A 6,548-nucleotide genomic window follows, 5' to 3' on the forward strand; every position below is an offset into this window, starting at 1 on the left:
GGCACTCTGGGTTCCCATGTGAAATGCCAGGGTTTCTCTTGCAGATCGTGTTTGCACACCCAGCAGTTATGACACTGCAGGTTACGCTGGAGGACACTGGCCCCTGCACACCCTGCTGCTCCACCCACGTGCTGGGCAGCTGCTTGCATTGCTGAGGTGCCCTGTGGCTGGGAGCCTGCAGCAGAGGCAGGAGCTTGCTCCCCCGCGCCCAGCTCAGAGCCAGCCTTTCTCGTCGTGGCACGGCAAAGCAAGCGCCATTGCAGGCCCCGGGTGTGGGAAGCGGGGCTCGGAGCAGGGAGCCCTTCGCCGGCTCTCGCAGTGCCCGGGACCTGCTGCCAGGGACGTTGAATCCACCCAGCCTCGGACTTCTGGACGGTCTCCAAGGAGGCAGCAGCAGGAGAGGTCCCGGCCAGGGCCCGGGCAGCCCCTGGACTCGAGGGAAAACGTCTGTGTGACACCTCCCGGGCAACACGGAGCTGCCAGCAGTGTCCTGGCTTCTGGAGCCAGGCTGAGGAAGCACCTGCTCCCGGTCCTGCAGCTCTGCAGCACATCCCATGGGGAGAGGCTTGCAGTTGGGGCACCTCCAGCAGGTGAGTATCGGGATTGGGGTTTTGCATTTCCCACCGAAAAGGGAGTAAAACACAGATTTCCCCCCTGTACCTGAGGAAAACACGGATTTCTCATTTTAATGGAGAAACCCATGGATCGTGCATGTTTGCAAAGAGCTCTCTGCAGGCTGACAGACTTCAGGCCCGCAAGAGGGTTGTGGTGGGGGACCAGGAGGAGGGCGGTCAGGCAGGGGCAGGGATTGAAGCCCCTCTGGGGAGGGAGGCAGGGAGCTGGGCAGGGCTGGGGCGGGGGCTGCTGTCCAGCCGAGCAGTGCGTGGGGCTCGGAGCCACAATGTGCGGCCTCAGGGGGCAGGGGTGCTGCCAGCTGCCTGCTGCGGGTTCAGGCTCCTTTCCTGCTGCCCTCTCCCGGGGCTCTGCAGCCACCAAGCACGGGAAGCTCCTTGCCACCACGTGCTCCACGCTGCCCTGGCGATGCACTCCCTGCCCGCGCAGCTGCAGCCAGGGGCACAACCCAACGCCCAGGTCCACGGTGCGCCCACCCCCGTTTCACACAGATCTGAGAGGTGTGGGTCCCTCTTGCCCCCCGGGAATACGCCCAGCAGCGGGGAGCTGGCTTCACCCCCAGCCGAGCCCCCAGCATGTAGGCAGCAGTTGTGGGGGGAGCCGGGCTCTGCATTGCTGCAGCCACTGCCTCCTGCAGCCTCCACGCTGCCTGCAGTGGCTTGCTTGAGTGAGGATTAACCCACGCAGCTGCCTCAATGACCAGATTGAACCTTTGTTGCTGAACCAGGCATATCATTTTATCAAACTATCAAATTATGCGCGGACGCTACTGGTGCCTTTTGTGATGATGACACGCTCCTGTGAAGTTGGAGCTACTGTGAAGTTGGAGCCAGCGCTTGGTCTCTCATCAAGTCACTGAATAGTGCCACCCTGGCATTTGCACCAGACGTGAGGATGACACCAGGAGCACGCGTGGACTCCTGCGGACTCTGCCCGGGCCTTGGACATTGGATTCAGAAACGTGCATCTTGGGCAGCGGTCTGTGCAGAGGGAACCAATGATAGAAAAGAGACGGCTGGGACCTGCTGGGAGCGGGTGTGCAACTGCCAGCTCTTCACTGGGGTGAGATATGGAGGGGGGCGCAGCCCTTGCTCCTATGGGTACTGTGGCTTAGTTGGTTAAAGCACCTGTCTCGTAAACAGGGGAACCTGGGTTCAATTCCCAGCAGTACCTACCTCTTCATAGCTCACTGCAAAGCCCCAGTTTCCTACCTTTGGAGCAGGATTGGTCCTGGTGTCAATATGTAGCTCCCTGGCTCCTTCTTCCCACTTCGTGGGACTTTGGTAGACCCCTCTTCTTGCTACAGCATCTAAACCTGTCTCTAATGAACAAGAAATGGGTTCTCCTGCAGGATACGTGCAGTGTTTAGAGTGGGGCAAAATCAGAAAAAATGAGATCTCTTGCCTGTTTCTATGTGCAACTGCAGGCCTGTGCAATGTAACACCCCTATTCGTCATAGGAAATGCATGTTTCTGAATGCTGTTCTTCTTGTCAAGTGACCATCTCATGTTTTAAAGGTCCTCTCTGGTTGTCTGGGCCAGGCCCAAGTGAAAGGAAACTAGATCCCAGGAGCCGCGCCGAGCGCCACAATCCAGATTCCAGGGGCATCCTTTCTGAAATAGGGTTTTTGATTTGGACTTTCCAAATGCATTTAATGGGTCACAGATCAAGGATGGGTAGGAAACCACCGAGGAGAAAAATCATCTAGAAATGGGCCGAGAGAGAGAGAGAAACTGAACGAGAGGCTGAGTCTTGCTGGTGCCTGGGCAACTCCTTTGGACCCTCTGGGTACTTCTACATGAGATGCTTTATTGAGCATTACATTCATCTGATGTGCATTAAAGCACGGCCGTAAAACCATGCACTAGGCTAACGCACGTTTGATTAGTGAAATGTGCATTTTTCTAATACCTGAAGATACAGAGAGTTTTTACACATGCTCTAGGGTGCGGGGGAAGGTGCTTTAATTAAAGTGGATCCAAAAGCTACCCAAATTCAAGCACCTGGAGTGTCTCATATATCAGCATCCCCACACTTCAATACGTCAAACAAGCTTTAGTTGTAGTGCCCCTGCCACCATTTTGAAGCACGGGGACACTGCTACATGAGACACGGCGGCTGGCTGTAATCACAGCGTGTATGAGCAGCCTCCTGGCTCATGTACAGTCACCAGCAGGTACTAGATTTAATGCTCGCGAGAGCACCCTGGCTGAGACTCCCTCCAAACAGGGGGCAAGGACGGCTTCTCTGCCACCCCTGCCGGGCTGTAGCTCCCTGGGGCCAGCTTCTGCCTGCCTCCAGCTCGTGGGGGTTTCCTTGCTGGGCCTGTCTGGGCAGCAGCAGTGCTGCACAGGCCCGGCTGGAGCAAGGAGGCTCTGCCGCTTGCTCCCTGGCCCCTGGGCATTGTGCCCCTGTGGTGCGGGTACGTTCTGGCTCCAGCACGGGAGCCAGCCCCTGGCCTTGCTGTGGGGACCTCGTGGGCCATCTGCCTGAAGTCCCTGGCAGAGGAACCCCGTGGACATGGCAGCTTCCCTGCCCCTGAGACGCTCGGTCCTTGGCCCCAACTGGGCAGCAGAAGAGACCACAGACCTTCTGGTGATTTGGGGCAATGCCGAGGTGCAGCAGCAGTTCTGCCAGGGCAGGAGGGCCAATGCTCTTCTCTGAGCAGTGAAGGCTGCGTGGCTGCTGCGAATGGTGGTCACTGAGCACAAGAGATGGTCCAGAGTAGCTTGCAGCACCATGCCCTGCATGCAGGAGCAACCCAGCATCCTCACTCGCAGGGACCCAGGCCATGGGCAGCATATCTATTCAAGCACTGGAGGTCTGCCAAAGCCCCCGCACCAGACCAGACCTGCAGAGAAGACCCAGACAAGAGCCCTCAGGCCGGCAGCACCCGTGTCCCGTGTCGTCCCTGCCCCTGGCTTCCTCATCCAGTGCTGGTGCCCGGGTTGACATCTTCCCCACAGCCAGAGCACAGAGGACAGGCCAGGGAGGACACCGCCCATGGCCAGCTCCAGCTCCAGCTCCTTCCTGGAGGGGGTCAGTGGCCGTGTGGCAGGCGGTGGGCCTCTGCCACCCAGCACCCCGCAAGCAGCCAGACCGCCTCCCCGCCACCAAGCGCCAAGGCCACCTGCCAGGACCACCTGCCATGCCCAGCTGGTAAGCCCATCGCGTGGAGGATGGCTGTGAGGGGTGGGGGGCACTGTGGCCACCAGTGCCCATGCCACCTCACAGGCCCACACCTGGCTGCAGGCCTGGCTCTAGGGGCCCCACACAGGCCCCCTTCCCATCCTCTCCTCGCCCTCCCCTCTTCTTCTCTCCCTGCCTGGCCTCGCTGTCCCCTGCTGTCACGTGCAGAGAAACTCACTGATGGCACCGGTGATCTCCACCTCCGCTGCGGGGTCAGGGCCTTGTATCACAGGCAGAAGCAGCCCTCCAGGCAGCGACGCACACGGCGGGGAAGTGTGGGATTGCCCGGGGCACCACTGAAGTGCAGAGCCCTGCAACAGGTTCTCATGTGCGCCCGGGGCACCATTGCAGGACGGCATAGGGGTTGGGCACCCCTCGGTGTGCTCAAACAGCTCCATGTGGCATGACCTGGGAAGTCTCAGTAGGGGCACGCTTGGGGCACAGCGGGGGTAATGCCCCATCCCAGCTTTCTGATGAGACATACCGGGGAGAAAACAGGGGCATCACCGGCTCCGTGTCCCAGATGAGTGGGAGCCCTAGTCCCTCTGACCCCGGGCGGCATGAGCCTGCCTCCATGGGAGCAAAGTGCTTGGCGTGCAGAGGAGAAGGGAAGGAGTTGGTCGAGGGCAAGCCTGGCAGGTGGTACCAAGGGCCAGCCCTGGCCTGGCCTGGGGAGGGGATCAGGAAGGCAGGCTGCCTGCAACAAGAGCCAAGCGGGCCACCTGCCCCGTGGAGGGAGTGGGGATGGAGGGCTTGTGCAGTGGCCACCCATGACAGGGGCTGCCTAGCTAACTTCCCATGGTCCCTGGGCACCTATACACGCACGACCCCGATCTAAGGCTGGGTGGTGCACAGTCCCTGGGTCTAGTGCCCGTTACCTCCGAGAGGTTGCAGTCTCTCAAAAAGAGGCTCTGTCTTCTCCTCCTCCCTGCCTTCTCAGGCAATGAGGGATGCCCTTCCTCTAACTGGCCAAGCTTTGAACCTGGCCTCTCCTTTCCCTGGAGCAGTCCCACAAGGAGAGGCCTGACCCTCCTCAGCCCGGGACCCTCGGGAAGCAGCTCTTCCCTCTGGCCCCTTTCCCCTTTGCCCACAAATCGTCTTGACCTTCACGTCACAGTCCTTTCCACTGCAACCCCTTACAGTCCCCTGTTACAGGGCATGTCTACATGTGGCGCTAGGTTGCCGTAGCAACACACTACAGTGATGTAGCGTCTGCAGGTGTCTGCACATAACCAACAGCATGTCACCACAGCGACGTGCTCCCCTGGTGTAGCACTCTGCTAAAAATAACAGTGCGCCACACATAACGGCATACTACGGGCTGTTACTGCGCCATGATTTAACACTTGCAGAAGGAAGTACTACATCATGGTGCAAGAACAACACTGCCGTAGTGACACATGTACAAGTGTCCACAGTGTCCTCGCTCTGCAGGTCCAGCAGCTGTGCGTGGGGGAGAGGCACCAGCTGCCACCAGGGATGCAGCTTGAGGAATGGTGCCCCGATGACCAGACCCTCTGAATGCACCGTCTCCACCAGCACCAGGCGTAGGACAGCACCCTCCTGCTGGGCAGCTGGGCACCGTCATGGAGGAGTGGCTGGCCAACCTGCCGGCTTGGCACCCGGTGGCAGGAGCAGGGGAGCAGGAGAGGGAGGTATGTGAGCAGCAGAGGTGGGCGAGCAGGAGCAGGTGGCCAGCGAGCAGGAGAGGAACCTGGCTTCTGGGGTTGAAGAGAAGCGCGTTGCCGTCCAGCACAGCATGGTGCCACCCAGGAGCTGCTTCTAGAGCAGACAGCCTCTGAATCACAGCGTCCTAGACCCTAAACACTGGAGGCTGCAAGTGGAAGAGGAACCGTGCAAAATACCCTGGTCTGACCCGGTTTGCTCTGCCTTTCAGCATCCGCTGTCTAGCACCGTGTGACACGGGAGGCTGGATGCAGGATCTGTGGTGTCACCCAGTAAATGGCAGTCCTTCTGCAGTGCCAGAAGAAAAGCATTCATTGTCCACCGTTGTTTTGAGAACACATGGGCGCAGGCAGGGAAGCCCATTCTTGGGGAAAAAGGGCACCAAGAAACCCCAGTGGCCCAATGGATAAGGCACTGGCCTTCTAAGCCAGGGATTGTGGGTTCAAGTCCCTCCTGGGGTGGTCTTGTTAACCTTTAACCAAGGTGCAGATGAGAAGGCAGTGAACATATGTTCACAGGCTTCTTCTAAATAACCAGTTCCAGTGCTTCACCACCCTCATAAGGAGGGAGGTTTTACTAACCTCCATATTAACCCTCCCTTGCTGGACTTTGCGCCTAGTGTGCCTTCTTTCATCTGTGGCCACTGAGAGCAGTCCAGCTTTGTGCTCCTTGAAACCACCCTGCAGGTATAGACTCATAGATGTCAGGGTCAGAAGGGACCTCAAGAGATGATCGAGTCCGACCCTCTGCATAGGCAGGAAAGAGTGCTGGGTCTAGATGACCCCAGCTAGATGCTTATCCAACCTCCTCTTGAAGACCCCCAGGGGAGGGGAGAGCACCACCTCCCTTGGGAGCCCGTTCCAGACCTTGGCCACTCGAACTGTGAAGAAGTTCTTCTTAATGTCCAGTATAAATCTGCTCTCTGCTAGCTTGTGGCCATTCTTTCTTGTAACCCCCGGGGGCGCCTTGGTGAGTAAAGCCTCACCAATTCCCTTCTGTGCCCCCGTGATGAACTTATAGGCAGCCACAAGGTCTCCTCT

General features: G+C 58.7%; 2 non-coding genes across 2 annotated transcripts; both read left to right on the forward strand.

Annotated features, from left to right (window-relative positions):
- Nucleotides 1-1,732: 1,732 nt before the first annotated feature.
- Nucleotides 1,733-1,806, forward strand: TRNAT-CGU (transfer RNA threonine (anticodon CGU)). The gene has a single exon. It is a non-coding gene; the product is annotated as a tRNA-Thr (tRNA).
- Nucleotides 1,807-5,896: 4,090 nt separating this feature from the next.
- TRNAR-UCU (transfer RNA arginine (anticodon UCU)) lies at nt 5,897-5,969 on the forward strand. The gene has a single exon. It is a non-coding gene; the product is annotated as a tRNA-Arg (tRNA).
- The last annotated feature ends 579 nt before the right edge of the window (nt 5,970-6,548 follow it).

The sequence above is a fragment of the Alligator mississippiensis genome, chromosome 11 (genome assembly GCF_030867095.1).
Source record: "Alligator mississippiensis isolate rAllMis1 chromosome 11, rAllMis1, whole genome shotgun sequence".
In the NCBI taxonomy this organism is placed as follows: domain Eukaryota; kingdom Metazoa; phylum Chordata; order Crocodylia; family Alligatoridae; genus Alligator; species Alligator mississippiensis.